The sequence below is a fragment of the Aegilops tauschii genome, chromosome 1 (genome assembly GCF_002575655.3).
Source record: "Aegilops tauschii subsp. strangulata cultivar AL8/78 chromosome 1, Aet v6.0, whole genome shotgun sequence".
Classification (NCBI taxonomy): Eukaryota; Viridiplantae; Streptophyta; class Magnoliopsida; order Poales; family Poaceae; genus Aegilops; species Aegilops tauschii.
The window spans coordinates 441,270,630-441,287,696 of NC_053035.3; the positions used below are offsets into that span (position 1 = coordinate 441,270,630).

Genomic DNA, 17,067 nt, shown 5'->3' on the forward strand with positions numbered 1-17,067 from the left:
TGATGATGACGATGGCGACGGATTACCCTCTTCGGAGCCCCGAACGGACTCCAGATCGGCCCTCCCGAGGACGAACAGGGCTAGGCAGTGGCTCCGTATCGTAAAATGTTATGTATCCTTCTCTCTGATTTTTTTCTCCCCGAAAGTGAATATATGGAGTTGGAGTTGAGGTCGGTGGTGGTCCAGGGGGCCCACAAGGTCAGAGGGCGCGCCCCAGGGGGTGGGCACGCCCCCACCCTTCAGGATAGGGTGTGGGCGCGCTGCTTCTGATTCTTTCGCCAATATTTTTTATTAATTCTGAAAGTTATCTCCGTTGATTTTCAAGTCGAACTTTTTATTCTGTACAACAAGAACACCATGGCAATTCTGCTGAAAACAGTGTCAGTCTGGGTTAGTTCCATTCAAGTCATGCAAGTTAGAATCCGAAACAAGGGCAAAAGAGTTTGGAAAAGTAGATACGATGGAGACGTATCAACTCCCCTAATCTTAAACCTTTGCTTGTCCTCAAGCAATTCAGTTGATAAACTGAAAATGATAAAGAAAAACTTTTACAAATTCTGTTTGATCTTGTTGTTGCAAATATGTAAAGCTAGCATTCAGGTTTTCAGCAAAGATTATGAACTAACCATATTCACAATAACATCTAGGTCTCACATTTACTCATATCAATGGCATAATCAACTAGCGAGCTATAATAATAAATCTCGAATGAAAACACTTTTTCAAAACAATCATGATATGATATAACAAGATGGTATCTCGCTAGCCCTTTTTGAGACCGCAAAACATAAATGCAGAGCACCTCTGAAGATCGAGGACTAACTAGACATAGTAATTCATGGTAAAAGAGATCCAGTCACAGTCATACTCAATATAAATTAATAACAATGCATACAAATGACAGTGGTGCTCTCTAACTGGTGCCTTTTATAAGAGGATGATGACATAGCAATAAAAGTAAATAGATAGGCCCTTCGCAGAGGGAAGCAGGGATTTCCAGAGGTGTCAGAGCTCGAGTTTTGAAATAGAGATAAATAATATTTTGAGCAGTATACTTTCATTGTTAACGTAACAACCAAGAGATCTCAGTATCTTCCATGCTACATTCATTATAGGCGGTTCCCAAACAGAATGGTAAAGTTTATACTTCCCCACCACCAACAATCACACTCCACGGCTGGTCCAAAACAAAGGGTACCGTCCAACTAACAACAATCCTAGTGGAGTTTTGTTTGCAATTATTTTGTTTTGATTTGAGCATGGGACTGGGCATCCCAGTTACCAGCCATTTTCTCGTGAATGATGAGCGGAGTCCACTCATCGTGAGAATAACCCATCTAGCATGGAAGATATTGACAGCCCTAATTGGTACATGGGCGATTCGAGCATACAAAATAGGTTATCATTTGAAGGTTTAGAGTTTGGCACTTGCAAATTTACTTGGAACGGCAGGTAAATACCGCATATAGGAAGGTATGGTGGACTCATATGGAACAACTTTGGGGTTTATGGAAGTGGATGCACAAGCAGTATTGCCGCTTAGTACAAGTGAAGGCTAGAAAGTGACTGGGAAGCGACCAACTTGTGACACCCAAGTAGTTTTTTTATTGGATTTTTCAAAAAGATTTTTATTTGACTTGAGGGAGGTGATTTAAAAAAAATTTAAAAAGAACTCTCCCTTTCAAATATTTTTTTATATGGCAAAAGTTTTGTTTGGATTCACCTAAGATCTGTCTTTGGTCTTGGAGGTTCTTGCTTTTCATTTGGACTCAAGACAAAATACTTTTCACTTGGGAAAATGCCTTTTGATAATCTCTTTGAAATTTGCACTATGGCTTTTGGAATAATCCTTTGCCACTTTCAACAATTCCTTCTTGCCATGGCCTTAGTGCAAATCCTCTCTCCTAACCCTTCCCTCACCTTTGGATCATGATTTGCTTCAAATCCAGCAAGTTGAACCTCCCCTATGTTTATTTTCCATTTAAATCTTATTCAAATAAATTTCTGTCTTCTATTCTATCCATTGGTGATTTACAAAGGAACTCCAATTTCTGTCTTGATTTTTGCCCCCAAACCTTTTTCTCCTCCTAGTCCTTTGAACCCTCAACCAAGATCCATGAAGATCCACTGGTCTTCAGTTCAAAATTTTCAAACTACACTTGCTGCAAGTTTGGACCAGATTTGTCAAATTTGGAGAAATTCATTCAAATCCTTTTCCAAAAATTCCAAGTAAAATCAGGCAGCCTCTGGGTGCGAGTGGTCACTTCACCAAGTTACAGCCCCAGAAAAATTTATCTCATAGCCAAATCATTCTGTCGAGCACCTGCAGTGCATTGTCAAATTCAGGTTCAGAAAATTCAGAGAACAGTTCAGTGGCTTACTGTCGTTTTCTTCAGAGATGGTTGTCGATCTCGCCAGTGCCACTGTGTCGCCTTGCTCCTCGTCCCCTCCCCCTTGTTCCTGCACCGCACGAACGCCTGGCACCTTGCGGACGTCGGCGACGAGCAGCAGAAGGTGCGCCGCCCCGTGACCGACGCCAGCGGCGGCTTTGCGGCCGCCAGCGGGAGGCACGGCGCTGACGGCGCCACCCAGCGCCGCCCAAGCCACCGGAGCTCGCCGCGTGGCCTTCCACTCCCCCGAACGCGCTGCCGCTCTCGTCGTGAACCGCAGGGTGTGGAACACGCTCTCTGCCGCCGTCGAGCCCGTGCGGCCATCTCACCGTGGACCGACGCCATTACGCCAAGACCAACTCCGTTTAGCTGTGGAATGACACCAGTAACCTCCACTGATGCTGCCTGGCCACTCAAACCTCCTGCCAATCCACTGCATCACCGTAATCGCTCGCCGGAGATTCTCCGTTCACGGCCACCCCGTCGATCCGCCTATAAATAGAGGCCCCGAGCTTCAACTCGAGCACCCACCATCCCTGCACTCCACCTAGAGCACGCCTAGCCACTGGAAGAGCCCCGAGGAGGTCTCCTTCCTCGACTCCGGCCGCCGCGACCCGCCACGGGATCCACCTCGATTTGCCCCCGTGTGTGCACCTCCGCCTCCCTTCTCTTGCCAGTAACTTCACTATGCATCCCTCCTACTGACCCGCGCTTCAATTCGAAGTTGCAGCCCTCCACCGGAGTTCCCCACCATCACCCGAGCTGCCGTCCGCCGGAGATAGTGTCGCCGTCGACGTGGTGCTCCCCGTTGGTCGAGTCCACCACCCACCGACGCGGAAGAAGACGCTGAAGCTCTTGGTACCCTCCGATCCTCCTAACTCGCCGTGGTTCGACGCCGGCGTCCACCGCAGTCTTCGGGCGCCGGCGAGCTTTTCAAACCTGACATGTGGACCCCGCATGTCAGCCTCTGTCCTATTCTTTCGCGAACCATTTTCTGTTGGCGCCTTCGGGCAAAATACGTTTTCTTCCTTTAGCTAGCGCATTTCTTTCCGGAGCGTTTTCTGGTTTCTCAGTTTAAACCCTGGAACTTTTCTGTTTCATTACAGATAAGTCCCTGGACAGAAACCTTTATAACTTTTAAATGAAAAGGGATTTTTGAGTGATTCTTTTTCTGACAGTCTTAAATTTTTGTCTAGTTTTTTATGGGATTTATTTGAAAAATATTTGGAGAAGTTTCTGTGCACGCGTTGATTTTCACGTTAGTGCCCGTTTTCGTGATTGCCGTAGGTTCCGGAAGAGGTGACGGAGCCGCGAACTTCGCCGAGCTAGACTCCGACTTCTCCGAACCAGGCAAGCATTTTTGAACATTTGATATGATAAGTGTTTTGCATGTTTGCTCGAAAGTTTGTGCGTGGCATATGAGTGTCGGTAAATACCACGTTGCTTGTAAGGTAACTACCCGCATGTTCCAAAGTTGCGATGATCTCTGATGAGAGATGGCCTAATCATGTGGTGACATGAAGGGCAGCAAGGTGGTACTGTTGTAGCATACCAGCCTTGCGTCATCCGACTTTCTCCGACGTTAACGTGGACGGAGTCACGTTATCGTTCTTTTCCCCTGCATGTTTCATAGTTGCGATGATCTCTGATGAGAGATGGCCTAATCATGTGGTGACATGAAGGGCAGCAAGGTGGTACTGTTGTAGCATACCAGCCTTGCGTCATTCGACTATTTCTGACGCTAACGTGGACGGAGTCACGTTATCGTTCTTTCCCCCTTCCGTGCTACCACATGTTTCATTTGCCAGGATGCGGTTTAGTAAGTTGGTAACCTCTTTCCGTGTACACACCAAACAGAGAGGCCGGGATGATGGTACCTTGGCCCAGGATTAAAGCCAGTCATCCGGTCAGGGGGCATGGGTGTTTCCGGTTGGGACCGAGAGGGGGGGCACCCCCTTAGAGCGCGCGTATAGAAATTTGATCCCATGCTACGCGAGGTTGTAGCCTCCCCGTCTCAAGGTTTTTCTTGAACGTTGCCGAGGGTGATCCCTGGCTTCGGAAGGTTGAATTGGGTGTGTACTGGTTAGACGTGTTTCTTCCAAAACACCGTAGACGGAACTAGTCCCCGTGACTACTGAAATCCGTTGGTTGTGGTTAAGTACAAACTCTGCAGAGTCAATTCCTTCCAAGTCATCGTATCCATGATTAAGTAGTGTAATCAGTATATCCATATCTATCCGCGTGGAAAACTTGTCCCCGGTGAACAAGCTCAAGTGGTAAATCCAGTTAAATTATTATTCCTGTGGATGGACTAACTTTATTTTTGTCTCGTACTTGTGATAATTTATGTTCCCGAACTATTGTATTATTGAGCTACAATATAAGCCCTTTATGTGACGTCGCGCAGACGTCCGACTGCGGCGTGTCTTTTTTGTTTCTTACATTAAATATAAGCCCTTTATGTGATGTCGCTCAGACGTCCGACTGTGGCATGTTCGTCTTTTATTTTCTGTTATAAGCCCTTTATGTGATGTCGCTCAGACGTCCGACTGTGGCATTATTATTATTCTTGCATTTTCCGCTCGAGGAGTCATTCAGACACTCGTTTGGCACCAGCATTATTATTCTCGCAGTTTCCTCTCGAGGAGTCATTCAGACCCTCGTTTGGCACCAGTATTACTATTCTGCAGTTTCCGCTCGAGGCGTCATTCAGACCCTCGCTTGGCACCCAGTATTTATTATCTCTATGTCTGATCGCACTGGATAAATTGTTCATATGCTTCATGTTTACATTTGTTATATCTTATGTCCGAACTGTCTTGTGAGTACTTTCATAGTACTCACCTGGCTTGTTGATTTGGCCAGATGTTGACGAAAGCGATCTCTTGGATGAAGAGTTTGATAGCGCGTCCGACGCCTAGAGGAGTCCCAGTCAGTCCTGCGCGATCCCGGATATTGGACACTTGTATTATATACGCTTCCGCCACCCACAATAAGTCTCCTCGAGCCTCACTCCGACGCTCGAAGAGCTGTAGTCTTCAGGAGTCATATCACTCGCTTCGCGGTAATATTTCCACCACCGTTTTTATCGTGAGTTAGTAGTATGCCACCCTATCCGCCGTCTCGTTTTATCGGCGTGCATGTAATAAATTGTTGGGCAGTCTCCGCTCAACCTTGTATTATATTTAGTACTCCTGGTATTTTTCTTCTGTGACCAAGATATTGTCTACCAGTGAGAAGGAATTCTTCCTTACTGGTCCGTAAAAGGGATTGGTCTCTCAATAATTATTTTATTGAAAAACCGGTCGTGACACAACTAGAGAACGACAACAGTCATAAACGTGCATTAAGATTAACCAACATTGAATGCAAGCATGAGTAGGATATAAATCACCATGAACATAAATATCGTAGAGGATATGTTGATATTTTTTCAACTACATGCGTGAACATGTGCCAAGTCAAGCCACTCGAGTCATTCAAAGGAGGATACCATCCTATCATACTACATCACGACCATTTTAATTTCCATGTTGGCATGCAAGGTAAACCATTATAAACTCCTACCTGATTAAGAATGGCATGAGTAACTATAATCTCTAATTGTCAATGCAAACATGTTTCATTCATAATAGGCTGAATCAGGAACGATGAACTAATCATATTTACAAAAACAAGATAGGTCGAGTTCATACCAGCTTCTCCTCATCTCAATCATTTCATCAGATATAGTCATTATTGCCTTTCCCTTGCACGACGGAACGGTGTGGATAATAATAATAGTGCACGTGCATTGGACTAAGCTGGAATCTGCAAACATTTATTTAGAGGAGAAGACAAGGTAATATGGGCTCTTTGTTATATCAACAATAATGCATATGAGAACCACTCAACATTTTCATCATGGTCTTCCCCCCTCCACCCCCAAAGAAAAGAAAAGTATTTCAAAGAAACACACTGAAATATTTTTGGAGTTTTTGCTTTTCTGAAGAAAGGTAAAACAAGAACAAGAAAAACTATTTACACGGGAAAGCTCCCAAGAAACACGAGAAATCTTTTTGGGTTTTCTTTTCATTCTACAACTAAACATGCATGGAAGGTAATCCAACTAATTTTTTGTTTTTTCTTAAGGTTTTTTCAAACATACAAAAAAAGCGGAAAAAGGAATAAACTAACATGAATAATACAATTAAAAATTATGAACACTGACAACTGAAATGAGTGTGTGAACATGAATGTAATGTCGGCGAGAAATACGTACTCCCCCAAGCTTAGGCTTTTGGCCTAAGTTGGTCTAAGCCCATGGATCAAAGTAGTTCTCTCCAGTGTTCTGAGGAGGGTCCTGGGGGTTCCACTGGTTAGCGAGCTCCTGTGGATCCCACTAATAAATAGACTCCTGGTATGGATCAGGTGATGGCTATGGCTCGGGAGGTGGGGATCATGTCCCCTCCCAGTATGCATGAATGTCCGCGGGCAAAACAATGTACTTGCCTGAATGGATATCGAACAAAAAAGGTGCACGCAAGGTAATAATCTGAATAGTATTCTCGCTAAATACCATGTTGTAAATAAGTCTCTTTTCCAAATCATGGCGAATAAACCTATGTGCTACCATGCTGTCATAATCTAAATATATAGTGGGTAACAGTTTCTCCTCTTTTTCATAATGCCTAATAGGTATCTCAAAGTGTTTGGCAAGGCGGGAGGCAAAGATACCTCCGAAAATATGACCCTTAGTACCGTTTAAACTCAACCGTTTAACAACCATAGCACCCAAACTATAAGTTCTATCTACTAGTTGACCTGTTGCGCCAAATGGCGCAGAGTCCCGCTAAAGCCTTGTTGTCGATGAAAATAGTTTCATTTTGCAAGGATCATGTGTTAAACCATGCTATATTGAAAATATGCTTATCATGTTGTGGAATCAGAGTTTGGAAAAAGAAAATATTTGTATAACATGTACAGACCAGCTAAGCAAGCATTGTTTTAGTTTTAAAATATGGTCATCATGATGAGAAACCTAAGCTAAAAAGGCATGTGTATAAGATGTATAGACCAGCTATGGATGTATTCTTTAGCAGTGTTTGCACCAAACTCTTATTTTCCATGTGCACGAAGAAAAAAGAACCTCTTTGTATTGTGTGTATGGAGGCATAGATATTCGAATGGCCCATATGTGGCGGAGCCAAGGGTATTCCCTGGTATTCCATGGAATACCAATGATTTTGGGGCAAAAAAATTATATATACATATATATTACATATATAGACTGAAACAGCCAAAGCCCACTCGACACATGTCGAGGTCCAGCCCACACAACAACTCAAGGCCTCAAACTGGCCGACTCCAGTCCAGTATGCATCATCTATTCTCCCCTGCTCCCCACGACCTAGCTGCCTGCAGGCTGCAGCCGGCCGAGGCGGCGGCGGATGGCACCTACAGGAATGTGGTGGCGGCAGCGGCAAGCAAGCAAGTCCGCGAACTGCCACTCCGGGTCCGGCCCTCTGGCCTCCGCCGGTCCCAGGTCACTGCCCTCTGCAGCTCTGCTCTCGGCGCCCGCCATTGCAAAAGCTCCACGAGATCCATCCGCCTAGGTAAACTTATCCTCTGATTTAGAACGGAATAGAAAGGTCAAGAATCAGCCATAGTAATAGTATAATTCTGGCATTATGTTGATGGTTCATGAATCCTTTTCTTGAAGTGGCCTAACCCACGAACAACAATGTGTGTGGCCCGTCAGGAGTAGAATATTGAAGTGGCAGGGACTCCATCCACCGAACCTGTTTATCCCATTTTCTTCCTCGGTTCCTCGGTTAGGCGAGAGAAGCATTTCAAGTGAGATTTCTTCTTTCCTTTGATTTCGGATTTCTCTGCAGGCATGGATTTAGTTCTCATTTATCTGGATCTTGCATTTCCCCTCTTTCTATGCCGATTTTTACTCCTCATGTGTCTTTTTTTAGGCATGGTAGACCCTGTGCCATAATTCTTTCTATTTAGGTACGTATACTGATGCAAATAAGTCCTTGTAGTTATTCCAATGGTTATTGGTGTATAGGTTGATTAGGTTGCGATTTGATCTTGCTTTTTCAACCGCATTTCCATGGGTATATGATGTGCCGGATTTTTACGCTGGCATATTAATGTGCCTTTATTAGGCTGTTTTGATTGAAAATCCAAGATTCCATAGGTTTCTGCCACGGCTGAGCATGAGGAGATCTCCTGTGGATATTAGTTCCGATGGAAGTGCTGATAGTAGCTCTGACGAATGTTCGGACAGCAGCTCAGACGAAAGTGCCGATAGCTTCTCTGATGTGCGGCAAATTCCAGTGCCTGATGAACTGTATACAACATAATATTTCAAAAGTATATGTAAGACTGATCAAATTTCACCAAAGAAGCATTGGGTCATCCAGAAAATGCGAGCTATCATCTTATTTTGCAAAACCGTACCAAGTTCCAACTCTTACAAATATAGAGGTAAGCCAACTTTCACATGCTTAGACTCTTGACAGACATGCAACTACATGGCAATTTCTGATGCACCGTCAGACCTGTGATATAGGGATAGCCACCCTATCCTCAATTGTTTCCACATTCTACACACAGGTTAAAGGTTGGGAGAAACTGTGCAATGATGGCGCTACAAAGGGCATTGTAATTAACATTGTATTGTGTACGGTGTCGTCGGTGAGTATGATCTCCGGTAAAATATTATATCATTGCTCATGAAGTTAAGAACTAATATTGCAACAATTTGTGCTTAGCATTTTATGGCAGCCGAAAGAAGTAGCAATATACATTTATAATTGGAACAACTCCTCTGGTTTGCAAAATCGGAAAAGGTCACTTTAAATCAATAACCAAAAACAATATGGGAAACCAAGTATGCCACTGATGATTTATTTCACATAAGAAATGAAAAATAATAAGAATTCGAGACACATAATTATATCTGAACTTAACAATGAGCTTTACTCAATAGAAGTTTGTACAGCCGGTCGTATTATCTTCCAATCAGAACCAAATAAGGTTGGTTGCACAAACAAATAAAGAAATAGCTTGACCAAAGTTCTCCTTTAGCAGGTCCTATTATCTAATTTCCTAAAAATGCAGAATATATTTCTACACTCGTAACATCAAAATGCAAGTTTCGTTCAACAAAATTTTCTGATAGCTTCTTCATCTACCCTTCTTTATGAAATCCGCAAACACAGTGTCTAGCTAAAAACATAGATTATGAAATCAAAATCAGAGACACGGGAGTAAAGAGGTAAAGATAAAGGAGCACTTAACAGAGATTTATTGTGGGCTGACTATTGCTGCTGCCGTAGGATTGTTTGGCCCCACACCATTGCAGCTATATCATCTCACGCTGTTTGTTGACACTGCATATACTTCAATACTTTAGCTCGTCAAAACCAAATAAGCATGGTTGCAGTAAAGACATATTTTACCAAAGATCTCCTTTAGCCGGTCGTATTATCTTCCAATCAGAACCAAATAAGGTTGGTTGCACAAACAAATAAAGAAATAGCTTAACCAAAGTTCTCCTTTAGCAGGTCCTATTATCTAATTTCCTAAAAATGCAGAATATATTTCTACACTCGTAACATCAGAATGTAAGTTTCGTTCAACAAAATCTTCTGATAGCTTCTTCATCTACCCTTCTTTATCAAATCCGCAAACACGGTGTCTAGCTAAAAACATAGACTATGACATCAAAATCAGAGACACGGGAGTAAAGAGGTAAAGAGAAAGGAGCATTTAGCAGAGATTTATCGTGGGATGACTATTGCTGCTGCCGTAGGATTGTTTGGCCCCACCATTGCAGCCATCGCATCTCACAATGTTTGTTGACACTGCACATAGTTCAATGGATAGGCACTGTAAAACGAGGTCTAGCTGAAAACTGCATATAGTTCAATGGATAGGAACTGTAAAAAGAAGCTAACTAATCCGGATGTCCTTTGTCCTCTGAAAAGAAAAATGGGGAAAGTTTCAAGACATGAAACATCAGTTTTGGAAAAGCAATCGGCTGGCATCCTTTCAGGTTCGACATGTAGAAATGATATTAGACAGAGGTCTCGTACTTGATGAGTTCACAACTGGTTGAATTTTGTAGATTTGTTCTTCACAATGATAAAAAATAAAGGGAAAAATCTGTAGACTGTTGTCACAAATCCAGGATAGTATTATCAAGGTTCAGAAAAAGCAAATCATGACAACATAACTGAAGATATATATACTAAAAACCTATAAAGTTTCTAGCTAAGTCGTCCAATGCCTAATCTACATGGACTGGAAACGGAATCACGCTCGATGCTCAGTCCTCAACAACGACTCATATATGTAGGTAAGACCAGACTATCTCGGTCCTTCTTCTCTACCAGATCAAATCTCACAATATATGTCAAGTACAACCTGCTATAAATATAGCACAAGGGGCGCATACCCTAAATATATGAGCTATTCATGATTGCCTAGTGCCTTGAAAGAAACCCTGTGGCCTTTATGCCTAAAATTGGGAATATCCCTCCACATGCAGCCCAGAACGGCGAGGTAGAGCACAATGTATATTTTCAAACAATCACTTGTATTTTTATCATGCAAACTGGCAGAAGGCCCTCCTGTGGGTAAGCATACAAAGGGGTGCCACTTCAAGAGATCTGAGTGCCTGAAGAAATACTGTGAGTGCTTTAATCTAGTATTCTATGTTCAGAGAACTGCCGTATCACCCAGCGGCACCTTGTGTATGCACATCATATGCAGAATCCTGCTATAATGGGTATTAGTCGGCCATCTGTGGCTCTTTCTCATGCAGCAGAAAAGCTCTCCAATCTCTCAGTGGATTCATTAGGCAGAGATCAGCTCATCAGTCAAAATGATTGTTCACAAGTAATTCTTTTTTCCAAGATCCTTTCTGTAATTTTCATTTTTTCAAAAAGGCTTTCATAATTTTCATGACTTCTGCCTTCGTTATGTGGACTTAGAAAATAATTTCACGTATAAAATATAGCAGCTAAGAACATGTGGCGTCTTACGGATAGCCGACTGAATATTTAGGATTAGTAGCTCAAATGCTAGAACATATCATTCAGTTAAAATAAAAGGTCAACAAAAGTTGAAAATCTGGTTATTAACATATACTTCTGGTTTTTCCTGTCTCAGGTGACTTCGTCTTTGCTCACTCCTGTTCCTATAGAAAGCACTCAAAGTACTGTCAAATTAGGGCTGCAAAGAGTTACATTTTGAAACTAATGTTTTGGACTGGGTATTAGAGATAAATTATATGAGTATAAGTTATCTAGAGCAGAAATTCAGTATAGATACTTCTCTGCTGAGTGGACGCAAGGACAGCCAAAGACAAAATTAAACGGTGTTGAGAAGTTGAACAGCTGGGCCACCAGTCTGCCATAGTTCTTGGGCTCGACAGCTTAGTCAAAGGTGACGACAATCCATTCCACTTCAGACAACTCTGTCATGTCACAATTGCCATCGCAAGTCAACAGGAGTAGAGTAATCCTAGTAGATATTAATTTTCATAAACTAATGCTTCTAAGTAGATCAATCCAAATCATGTGCATACACGACAAATAGCAAAACAAGTATAAAGTAAGACAAAAAAGATCCAAAGTAGACCAATGCATACTGACTGGCAAAAATACTCACAGTTAGTGCCATGCATAGTACATAATGCACCCAGGTAATAAAGAAGAGACCAAATCTCTTTATGAATTTTTTTATATTGACAAAGGCGGAGTTGAATGCTGAATTAAAAACCCTTTGTAAACTAAAGAGCACTGGTGGTGAATCAAACCTAACATTGACATTGCTGTGAATTATCGTCTAAATCTTTCTAATTTAGAAGGAAATAACATTAAGTACGATGCGGACATGTACAAAAGCAAATTTAATCCATATATCAAACAGCTTTGCATAGCACATTGACCAATCAGAGAGAGTGTGAAATAAGTACCGAAAGAAGGGGAGATTCAGAATCAGATCAATTCCCTGAGTATCAATCGCACTTGCTGCGATTTTTTCTGAGTACTTCATCTTGCTATGTTGGATGATGCAGCTTCACTGAAATTGACAGAGAGCGGATAGAACTTAGGTGGCCAAAATATGTACAGGAGATCAAAACCTAGGAAAAGAGAGAAACGATGTAGAGGCAAATCTGAACCACCTCAAGGTCTTTCTCATGCTGCTCCGGTGGGCGACCCTCCCTCAACCGTTGACCCCGGCCGCATTCGATGCTCCACCAATCCCTGCTGCTTCTTCCAGAGGCAGAGGCGGCGCCTCTCATGCATGGTGCTAAGGATGTGAGGACACTCTGGCGCGACGAGTCAACCAGCCAACCGTCGCGGGGAGGAGGACGGTGTGCGAGCTGTCACCCTTCTCCTTCTCCCTGCTGCTTGTCCTCCTCGCCAGCCACCTCCTTCGCCCTGTCCTCCGCATCCTCCCCCTCCACTCCTCCGCGAAGACCCCGATGCCCTGCTCTTGCACGACGGCGACCTGCGCCCAATCTGGAACCATGGTGACATGGAAGAGGAGAGGAGGAGACGAGCAAAGAGGCAAGGCCGGCGGCGTGGGGGAATGGAGAGGAGGCGGCCGCTGTGGGTATCGGGGAAAGGGGGCTAGGGTTCAGCTGGTGTGGGACGAGGGGATTGGGCAAGCAGGTCAATGCGGCGCGTGAGGCATGGATTGGGCAAAAACCTCTCGCACAAGCGCGGGGCTGACCCAGCCAATGCGAGCTCGAGGCGAGCCCACCCATCATTGGACACGAAAAACAACCGTGAGGTGAAAAAGATTTGACTGTAAGGCAAATATCCAACGGTTTAGACACGCCGAAGGCCAGATCAGACGGCCATAAAGGGCTGCGCGCGAGGGAGCCATCTGAAGGCAAGTTGGCTAGCCTCATTATATGTTAAAATATGTAAAGCATGATGCAAAATAGCGAGGTCAGGGGTACTAAGGCCCCGACTCTCTCCACGACCAATTAAACATCTCCCAGCAAATAATGAGTAATAGCGTAAAACAGGGAAATGAATACTAGACACCCTCGCTCCCGACACTCCTCTGTTTTCCCCTACGGTGATTTCATGAATAAAACTTTCCACATCACAAGGGCGCGGTTCCTTGACGCTACCTTCATAAGGTAATTTACAAACCTCACAAAAGTCATAAAGCATCATTTCTTTGTACTCATCATATAAGTGAAAATCTACCGTGGGTGGTGATCTCCTTGCATGAAAATGAAAATTTTGCACGAAAGTATTAGTGAGTAGGAGATACTGATTACACTGGTCACGGAGGAAGTCGGTGATGCCTGCATTCTCAGCCAAATGATAGAAATCATCATAAATCCTGGCTGCTTGTAAGAATGCATCACATGGCCATTCGCACGGCCAAATTTCCGCGGCGCGAGGAAGATTATACTTGGGCTTTTCCTTCTCCTCATTTTCTTTTTCCTTCGAACCACGGCTCGAAGAACCTCTCAACAATCTCCTCGACATTATTATTCCTCTGAAAATTTCTAAAAAATTAGTGACTCAAAATAAAAGTGAACCAAACTCAACAAAATTGATAGTAACTATTCCTACAAGTGCCTAGAAGCTATATCATGCATCAAAACTACTTTGGACCATATAAATTTGACATGCAAGCTCAAGAACAAGGTCACCACAGCAGCAAAAATTTGCAATGAATAAAGCACTAGAACAAAAACTAATTAGACCAGTGGAGGAGTCACATACCGAAGAACAATCCCCCAAAGCAGTTTTGTGAATGGAGCTTTGAGCAAGGAGATCGAAAATGGCGGCAAGATGAGCAAGAACACGAGTTTGAGCTATGGAGTGATTTTTCTGGAGGGAGAAGGAGTGGATGCTGCTGGAATAAGTGGAGGGGGCCGCGTGGGGCCCACAAGGTCAGGGGCATGCCCTCCACCCTTGTGGCCAGCTGGTGAGGCCCCCTGGTGTGTTCTTTGCACCAGAAATTCTAAAATATTGCATAAAAATCATATTAAATTTTCAGGGCATTTGGAGAACTTTTATTTTCGGGACATTTTTCTTTATTGCATGGATAATTCAGAAAACAGACAGAAAATACAATTTTTGCTTTATTTCAACTAAGTAACAGAAAGTAAAAGATGGGTATAAAGAGTTGTGCTTTCTAAATTCATCCATCTCATGCTCATCAAAAGGAATCCATTAACGAGGTTGATCAAGTCTCATTAACAAACTTCTTCCAAGTGACATGAAACCGGAGAACTTTCGAATAACACTAGGTTACCTCAATGGGGATATGCATTTCCCCAACAATAAGAATATCATACTTCTTTTTGACAGTAGGAAGAGGGAATTCAAAACCTCCAATGGTAATAGTTGGAATTTTTCCAATAGAATTGATACTATGAACTTGAGGTTGTTTCTTCGGAAAGTGTACCGTATGCTCATTACCATTAACATGAAAAGTGATATTGCCTTTGTTGCAATCAATAACAGCCCCTGCAGTATTCAAAAAGGGTCTACCAAGAATGATCGACATATTGTCGTCCTCGGGAATATCAAGAATAACAAAATCCGTTAAGATAGTAACTTTTGCAACCACAACAGGCACATCCTCACAAATACCGATAGGTACAGCAGTTGATTTATCAGCCATTTGCAAAGAGATTTCAGTAGGTGTCTGCTTATTCAATTCAAGTCTACGATACAAAGAGAAAGGCATAACACTAATACCGGCTCCAAGATCACATAAAGCAGTTTTAACATAGTTTCTTTTAATGGAGCATGGTATAGTTGGTACTCCTGGGTCTCCAAGTTTCTTTGGAATTCCACCCTTAAAAGAATAATTAGCAAGCATGGTGGAAATTTCAGCTTCAGGTATCTTTCTTTTATTAGTAACATTATCTTTCAAATACTTGGCATAAGGAGGCATTTTAAGCATATCAGTCAAACGCATACGCAAAAACATAGCTCTAATCATTTCAGCAAAGCGCTCAAAATCCTCATCATCCTTTTTCTTGGATGGCTTAGGAGGAAAGGGCATGGGTTTCTCAACCCATGGTTCTCTTTCTTTAGCATGTTTCCTAGCAATAAATGCTCTCTTATCATAACGTTGATTCTTTGATTGTGGGTTATCAAGATCAACAACAGGTGCAATCACTACATCATTATCATTACTAGGTTGAGCATCAACATGAACATCATTGTCAACATTATCACTAGGTTCTTGTTCACCACCAGATTGTGTCTCAGCATCAGAAATAGAAATATCATTGGGATTCTTAGGTGTATCTATAGCAGGTTCACTAGCAGGCAAAGTCCTATCAGTTTTCTTTTTCTTTTTATTACAAGGACTATGTGCATCAGTTTTAGTTCTCTGAGAATCTTTCTCAACACTCTTAGGATGGCCCTCAGGATACAAAGGTTCCTGAGTCATCTTACCACCTTTAGTCATAACCCTAACAGTATTATCATTATTCCTATTATTCAACTCATTAAGCAAATCATCTTGGGCCTTAAGTACTTGTTCTACTTGAGTTGTAACCATGGAAGCATGTTTACTAATAAGCTTAAGATCATTAACAGTTCGAATCATATAATCACCCAAGTGATCAAGCATGTAAGCATTACGTTTCAATTGTCTATTAACATAAGCATTGAAATTCTCTTGTTTAACAATAAAATTATCAAACTCATCAAAGCATTGACTAGCAGACTTATTATAAGGAATATCATCTTCATCAAATCTATGGAGAGAGTTTACCTCTACTACCTGTGTCGGGTTATCAAGACCATGCATTTGTTCAATAGGCGGTAAACTTTTAACATCTTCAGCTTTAATACCCTTTTTCTTTCATTGATTTCTTTGCCTCTTGCATATCTTCAGGACTGAGAAATAGAACACCCCTTTTCTTCGGAGTTTGCTTCGGAGTTGGTTTAGGAAGTGTCCAATCATTTTCATTACTCAATATATTATTCAATAGCAATTCAGCTTGCTCAACAGTTCTTTCCCTGAAAACACAACCAGCACAACTACCCAGGTGGTCTTTGGAAGCATCGGTTAGTCCATTATAAAAGATGTCAAGTATTTCATTTTTCTTGAGAGGATGATCATGCAAAGCATTAATTAATTGGAGAAGCCTCCCCCAAGCTTGTGGGAGACTCTCTTCTTCAATTTGCACAAAATTATATATTTCCCTTCAAGCAGCTTGTTTCTTATGAGCGGAGAAATATTTTGCAGAGAAGTGATAAATCATATCCTGGGGACTACGCACACAACCAGGAGCAAGAGAATTAAACATAACTTAGCATCACCCTTTAGTGAGAAAGGAAATAATTTAAGGATATAGTAATAATGAATTTTTTACTCATGAGATAATAGGGTGGCTATATCATTTAATTTAGTAAGATGTGCCACAACAGTTTCAGATTCATAACCATGAAAAGGATCAGATTCAACCAAAGTAATTAACTCAGCATCAACAGAGAATTCATAATCCATATCAGTAACAAAGATAGCTGAAGTAGCAAAAGCAGGATCATATTTCATTCTAGCATTCAAGGATTTTTATTTCGGCTTAGCTAACAATTTCTTAAGATCTTCCCTGCCATTACAAGCAAAGAAGTCTCTAGCAGTTTCTTCATCCATAACATAACCCTCAGGCACAACG

The 17,067-nt window shown here is 42.3% G+C and overlaps 1 long non-coding RNA gene across 1 annotated transcript; it reads right to left on the reverse strand.

Moving 5' to 3' along the window:
• Window positions 1-9,336: 9,336 nt before the first annotated feature.
• On the reverse strand, window positions 9,337-13,066 carry LOC120964726 (uncharacterized). The gene is made up of 3 exons (XR_005757010.3): window positions 12,577-13,066; window positions 12,367-12,473; window positions 9,337-11,865 (listed from the first exon to the last, which is right to left on the reverse strand). It is a non-coding gene; the product is annotated as an uncharacterized lncRNA (long non-coding RNA).
• Window positions 13,067-17,067: the final 4,001 nt, after the last annotated feature.